Consider the following 8,124-nt stretch of genomic DNA (forward strand, 5'->3'; position numbering starts at 1 on the left):
TTTCCAACATTCCAGTATTAAAGGTCAGTTTGAAACATGATATTACCATTTACCGTCTTAACATTACTGCCCATATTTGTGTCAGCAAGTTAAATAAGCACGCTTCTTTATTAGTTCTTAAAAAAAGAAAAGAAAACCTCCAAGATCATTAGAATTTTCTGGCTGTAATCATGTACTACCCAGGAATGTTCTGTCCATATCTGAAATGAGCAAAGCTATTGCCCCTTTATTCGAGTCCTGTTTTTTTAATACTCCCCTGTTTTCCTAAAGTCTCACAGAACCATTTTGTTGTTGTTGTTGTTTCTTTAGTTTGTTGGTTTTTCTCTTGAGATCAAGTCTTGCTCTGTAGCCCAGACTGGTTAGAGACTTACTGTTTAACCTGGGCTTGTCTGGAACTCAACATGTAGCCTAGGATAGTGTAGAATTCACTATATTATAGGTGAAGCTTGCTTGAAGTTTGTGGAGATTCTCCTGCCTCAGCCTCCTGAGTGATGGGTTTATACATATGAGACACCACACTTGGATAAATTAATTGTTTTACTTTTGGAGGGCTGGAGATTGAACTAGGCAAGCACTCTGCCACTGAGTCCTACCCTAGTTCTTTTACCAACATTTACATACTTTATTTGCTTCTAATGGAAAGCCATCCTTTCTTCGCACTTAATATGAGGGAAGTATTGAAAAATGTTCTACTCTTATATGACCTTAATATTTACAGAGCCATTCACATTTTTAGTATTTAAAAAAAAAATCCCCAAAATGGCTGGGCAGGATAGTGACCACCTTTAATCTCACCACTCAAGAGGTAGAGGGAGGTGGATCTCTGAGTTCAAGGCCAACCTGGTATACAGAATGAGTTCTAGGATAGTCTGGGCTACACAGAGAAACCTTGTCTCAAGAAAAAGAAAGAAATCCTCAGCAAACCAGCAGCCTTCTGATCTGTTGCTAAGATTAGATAGCTGCTTCTTACTCAGTCTCACAGCTGTATGTGGCAGACAGGACAGATCTGGCTGAAGCCTGCTGTACTTTTTTTCAGTTATCTTATAAACAGTCATTTATATACACAACACTCATAAGGGACAGAAATTTTTGTGTAATATGAAATGTCAATATATGTGATTATACTGATAAATTCACTGCAGTTTAAGTCCACTTGTTCATCCAAAAAAGAAAGAAACGCTTATTAAGAGAAACAAGGATTATCTTTGGCAAAGAGAAAACAGACTGACATTGATGTCAGAAAATAAATGTAAGTGTTATAAATCAACTCTAAAAAAGCTAACATCTCAAATTTTTTTACTGTTTTTCCAAGAATTAAAATTACATTTATTTATTTGTTTTGAGGTTTTTTGTTTGTTTGTTTGTTTTTAGGTTTGTTTGTTTGTTTGTTTGAGACATTTTCTACATAACCGTGGCTTTCCTGAAACTCATTATGTAGATCAGGCTGCTTTTGAACACACAGAGATATACCTGCCTTTGCCTTGTAAGTGCTGGCACTAAAGGCATAAAACCAAAAGCTTTTAAGTTCCAGCTCTAGCTCCAGTTTACAGGCTGTGTGAGCCAGAACATACTACTTAATTCCTTTGATCTCTGGTTTCCTCTTTTGCAATATGGGGTCACAAATAATACCCACCCTTGAAGATTATTATGGCAGCTAAACATTGTATGAACACAAAACAAAGATGGATTGAGGGACAATGTAGTCATTATTAGTCATAAATTTTAATTCTAAAACTCCTTTTGGTCATAATGTATTAAATGCCAAATTTCTTTTAGGAATTCTTTCTTCCTGGAATTAAAGGCATGTGCCTTCACTACCTGGTGAGTTCAGTAACTCCTTACTTAGGCCTGCACAAATGTTTAGTGCTTGACTTTTTGAGGTTAGGAGACAAAAATTCTACCTTCAGTTTATACTAACACTGTAATTTTCTGAATATGTGCCATAAAGATTAATTACACATGGTTATTTTACCTCCAATCAACTTTTCCCATGCCTTAAATTATCCCCTTTATCCCACAAATACCACCAAGCCTTATCCTAAGTTATGTAGATTTGAGGCTTGGGTTTTTCTTCTTACCCTTAGCATCTTAGAATAACCTTTAACTCATGGAATTAAAAAAAAAAAAACTTCATTTTTTTATTTTATTATTTTTATATTTTTATTATTTTCATACAGCTCTGATTCAGTAACATGTAGTCATAAAGAACCTGGATTATGACTTCTAGGGATAAGAATTACAGTAGGAAAAGAAGAAATAAAACATCTTCTCTTTATTTATTTGTGAGTATGAAGTTGGGCCTGGAAACCAAAGCCATTTACCAGCAGCTATATCTACTCTGAAATTGTTTAACTGTAGAGGATGTCTTTAAAGGTGCAAATATCATGACTCATCATGAGCCAGAATTAGAACTGCAGTGATGAGGTACCAAGCACCTTTCACCACCTGCCTGTTGCTGAGAATCACCATTCCCCCTACTCTAATCATGATTTGCTTCCTTGGGGCAGATGGGTGTCTTAGATGTTTGAGAAGACATTTTACCATGAAAGATATGATCCACCTTATCCAGAGTAAACACAATGCTGGTCCCCTTCTCCAGGAAAACCAAACTACTGAAAGCCCTCCCCCCCCCCCCCCCCCGCTTTTTTGCTTTTTTTTGTTTGTTTGTTTTTGTTTTTTGTTTGTTTTCTTTCCAGACAGGGTTTCTCTGTCCTGGACTCGCTTTGTAGACCATCTTAACTTTAACTTTACAGGGATCTGAATCCAACAAGGGAGTCACAGTAATATCCTTGTTCATAGAAGGTATTGATGGCTGATGTTAAAGTCACCCCACACCCAAAAGTATCATCCAGGCATCTTTGGAGTTACATGACTATTTAAGAGTGTATGTTCTACTTTTGAAACCCCGTGTGATCCTGAACAAATATTTCAATATCAGTAAGCTGTTTCCCCATATGTAAGCTGGGAACAATAATATGCACATAGGATAGGTTAGTGAGAAATTAAACTAGTAAGTGTAAAGTATTTGTAATATGCCTGGTAGTAAGCACATTAAATTACATATTGTTTTATATCTGTTCTTATAGAGTGCTTAGTTACAATAATATTTCCTAAATTGTTACTGTATTTATTAAATTCTCATTGAGCCTTAATAGTTACAATGCAGAGAACAACTGCTACATGCCAGGTATAACTATTTTGATTTCCTCAGTAAGGTGGACATAGATAAGAATACTAGTTGTGATCTGAGCCTGGTTCATATCTGGAATGCCAAGTGCTTGTGAGACTGAGGTAGGAGATAGATGACGGCTGTGCCAGCCTGGACTATATAGCCAAACACATTCATTCCCATTAAGCACACATATACATGCACACACATATGCACACACACACACACACACAGCCACACTGGTTTTGAAGAGAATGTATGAATTCCTCACTCTCCTACAGCTAGTAAGGAACACAACCAGAGATAGAATTCAGAATCACTGGACTCCAAAGCTTCGTGTCCCATTGTGCTATTTCCCAGGAGTGACTTTGTTCTTGATCTCTTTCAAGTTATTACCTTTTTGAGTGCAACTGCCAGTGCATGACAAATTGTCCATGGGTCATGGACTCCCACTTCCCAAATATTTCACTAAAGCATTGCTGAAACAGGGAGTGTTTCTTTTGTGAGAACGCCGTTTCTGTGCCTAGTGTATAACAAACAGGTGAGCTGATGACCACTGTGCCAATGAACTTTTGCCCTTGCTGATGTCAGCAGCTGTTGATGCAGGATGTTTCCATGTGTTCATTACAATGCACCAATATATGATTATTCATCCCACTATATTAACACAATGTTAAAAACATTCTTTCCATTTTGCAATTCCCGAAAGATTTTTATCTTTCAACTAACTTTCTAACTTTTTCAACTTTTTTTAGAGGCTCATGACAAAGTATAAAAGTTTGGAATTTGTCTATTCATGTTTGAATGATCAGTTCATAAGTGATTCCAAATTTTTGCAGGCGATTTTTTTAAAAATCAGGCTGTATCACACCTCAAAGACAAGTTTCATCTTGATACTTATGAAAACTGGTTAAGCAGCTACCTGTGCTCTCTACCCCTCAGGATAAAAATAGCAAACAATAAATTATTCTAAAGATGTGATATTGTTGTCACAAGTTTAAAAATTGATTATGAAACTCTGTATGAGAAGAAAGTGATGGTCTTAGCAGTTTCAGTTTCCCATAAAGAAGAGGCTGGAAGTTTTAAAGATTTATTCATTTATTTAAACTAAATTTAATTTCTGCTTTCTGTTTTATGTATGGGTGTTTTGATTACATGTCTGTGACCACTGGTACCAGTACCAGCAGAGGCGACAAGAGGGGTAGTCATCTGATTCCCTGAAACTGGAGTTACAGATGGTTTTGAACTGCCATGTGGATGCTAAAAATTGAACCTGGGACCTCTGGAAAAAAGAGAAGCCAGCACTCTTAACCACTTCATCCCAAGGCTTGAAATTAATCTCACCTCTGTTACCAACTTTCAAAGTACTTACAAGCTTAGCTTCACTGTAATTTGTTTATTTATTTATTATTTAGGTTTTTCCCACATGGGTTTCTTTGCATAGCCCTGGCTGTCCCAGAAGTCTTTCTGTAGACCAGGCTGGCCTCAAACATCCACCTGCCTCTTCCTCCCAAGTGCTAAGATTAAAGGCATGCTCTGCCAACACCCAGCTATGTAATTTATTTTTTATTAAAAGCATAATATTCTTTGGCATGATTAAATGTATTCTAGTCTCAATTTACTTCAAATATCAAAATCTATGGATTGAAAGAAATATCAGAGCCTAAAAAGCTTTGCATATGCTAAATGCAGGCCTACTCCACTGTTGAAGAAATTCTACCTATTTTAGTTCATTATTTTGCCATTCACAATATTTTAAAATTTTTTTCTTAAATGAGGCAAGTGAATGCCTTTAATCCCAGCACTCTGGAGGTAGAGGCAGGCCTGATCTACAAAGTAAGTTGAGGGCAGCCAGAGCTACACACAAAAACTTTGTCTAGAAAAACAAACAAAACAGAGGGGAAAAGATATGAGATACACAGGGCAATGTCAGCACTGTGACTAGGATGACATATGTCAAAGTCAATGAATACCAAGTATTACAGGCAAGCATAAGAAGATGGGAAGAACTGGAAGAAAGTCCTCTCTCCTAGATCCTTCAAAGATTTTACTGTTGATGTTAGGCATCTTACCCCCCCCCCGAGACTGTGGAAAGTAAGTTTCTGATGTTTAAGCTCTCACATTTTGGAAATTCATTACATAAACCCTAGAAAAGTAATATACATATGTCAAAGCGTTAGGGATCTTCTGTACTCAGATACTTCATACTATTTATCATGGCACTGTTCAAGTACCATCTGCCATCATTTAATGAGAAAATCACATAAGCCCAAAATAAAATGAACCATGAATTAAAATTTCTTGAAGAGTAATCACAAGATGAAAACATTAGCTATGCACATGAAAACACTGTTTGTCTTCTTTGAATATGTCACGCACCTGTGACCCCAGCAGAGTAGCTGAGGCAAGAGGACCATGAGTTCCTGAGTAACATGAACTATAAAGCCTGTCTATAAATAGATAAATAAATATGAAATGCATTTTTAGGGTTTATTAATGATAATAATGATAAGCTACCAGTTAGTTGATGTGCCTTGGCAGCTGTAAAGTACAGAATATCACATGTAAAATAGTAAGTGGAATATAATATGTAACCCCTCATTTAGTTCTGGAAATTTCTGTTTTAACTGGAGAGACAAGAACTGAATAGCAAGCAGTCTAAGTTAGTGCCCTTTGTTTTATACAGTCACTGGTGCCACCTCTTTCCTTCTGTCTGTCCTGACTTTCTCCCTACCAGAGACGTCCACTTTCATTCTATTTTCTTTCCCCAAATTTTTCATTCACAAAGGCGCACACATATGCACATGGACACACAAACAGCTTTGTTCTCCTATCCATAGTACTGTAAGGGCTCTTAAATTCTGCCATGTACTATATGAAGGTCCCCTTGTACTTTAGTGCAGTTATATCACTAACAGAATATTTGTGTGAGATCTCCTAAGATCTAACTAATTTGTACTATACTGATTATGAGGAAAAAAATTAAACAGAAAAAAAACCCTGAAAGCTTAACCTTAGGCTTGTCTTGAGATGATCCCATGAAAACTGCCTGCATACTTTAGGCCAGACTAGAAATATAAGCCAGAAGTTTTCCAGCTATTCAGTTTTACCAATAAAGACTCAGGAGCCAGAAATTGGGCTCAGAGAGACAGAGAAAGCACCCATCTGATCTTCCTTACATCCTTCACATCCCAGAAGGAAAGAACCAAAGCTCCTTCTCCTTCTCTACACTGTTTTAAATACCCTTCAACTCAATGCCCTCCTTTCTGTTTATTCCCTGTCAGCTGGTTACTTGCTCTGCCTTTTGACCTAGGATTAACTTTATTTAATCCTGTGTACAGAAAGCTCTTGGATTAAAGGTGTGTGCTAGGACACACACCTATGTTGTGAGCCACACCATAACCAACTGTTTACAATAAACAAAGTTCTTGGACTAAAGGTGTGTGTTAGGGCTGAACCACACCAAACAAGAAACAGGTTTTACCATTCACAGTCTCGGGGTTCAAAATGGGATCAAATATCCTGCAAAAGAAAAATTTGTTACAAGTGATTTGTTACTAATTATAAAGTTCTTCATTTCATCAGAGTTATTTTTCTCTTTTGAAAGTCCCTGAGTAGTTTATCTTTTTTTTTTTTACTAAAAGTGGAATTTCATTATGACATTTTTATATACACGTGTCCTTATACTTTGTTTTTACTTGCTGTCCTCTTTCACTGTTCTCTTCCATACTCTATGTCGTCTTCTGACTGGTTACCTTCTTTCACCCAGTTATTCACACCTGCTTTCTTATTACATGTATTCCATTACATTTTCAATTTTACCCTTTGATAATAATAATGATAATAATAAGGAAGTTATTCTGGGGGCTGAAGAAATAGTCCAGCCTCTGAGAATATGTATTATTCTTGCAGAGAACCCAGGTTCAATTCCTAGCACCCACATGACAGCTTAAAAGTATCTGTAACTGCATTTCCAGTGGATACTCCACCTCATATCCAACTACTTCTTTCAATTAGCTGTATGCAATTCTGCTCTAATTGCATGTGCCCTCAGGGAGGGGCTAGTGTATATAGGTGGGGAAAGACCACACTGGGGAGAGGGATCCATTTATGTATCTATGGGAACGCTTGGTAAAAACTTTTCAGTGGGACCTTTTGAGAGGGTATCCACATTCCTGCAGGTAATCCTTCACTCATTAGTTCCCCAGAGTGAACTTTAATGGACTCATACCTTGGATTGTCATTAGATGCATCTCCCCTAAGAAAAAAGTTTTAGTAATATAAGACTTAATGCTGTGTAAACTATAAGCCAAATGAGAGGGCAGATCTTTCTTTGCATTTGTCTTTCTTAGACAAAATAAGCGAGAGCTCTGAAAGTATTGGGAAATAATTAAAGCAGTTAAAATACAGCTCATTGTGAGTCAAATAGGGTGCTCTGATTTGCTGGTTGTATAAGTTTTGACAAAAGGAAAAGCAAGCTACACTAATACCATCATTGGTCCTGTCATAACCAGCCACAGAAGGTGGGGCAAGAATGACAAGTACTCCTGGAAGAATACAGCAAGGTGGGACACAGCAAGGATAAAGGCTGATTTCACATAAAGCTGCACAATCCTGGTGAAGTAGCATGTCCCTGAGAGTACTCCAGCTTCTACAATACTTTATTTTAGGATGCTAAAAATATAGATGTATGCTGAAATATAACTGCATATATTTATATCTGTATGTGGATATACATATCCATATAAATATTTGTCTATCTAGCTACTGATACGTAAAAATTACCAATATAAAGGAGAGATTGAGTGACTGGAAAGATGGCTTGGCAGTTAAGTACCAAGGGTGCTCTCCCAGAGGACCCAGGTTTAGTTCCCCAGCACCCCCCTGAAAGATTACAACCATCTGTAACTCCAGTTCCAGGAAATTAATGCCAGCTCTGACCTCTGATAGCACCA

The sequence above is a fragment of the Meriones unguiculatus genome, chromosome 19, assembly GCF_030254825.1.
Source record: "Meriones unguiculatus strain TT.TT164.6M chromosome 19, Bangor_MerUng_6.1, whole genome shotgun sequence".
Classification (NCBI taxonomy): domain Eukaryota; kingdom Metazoa; phylum Chordata; class Mammalia; order Rodentia; family Muridae; genus Meriones; species Meriones unguiculatus.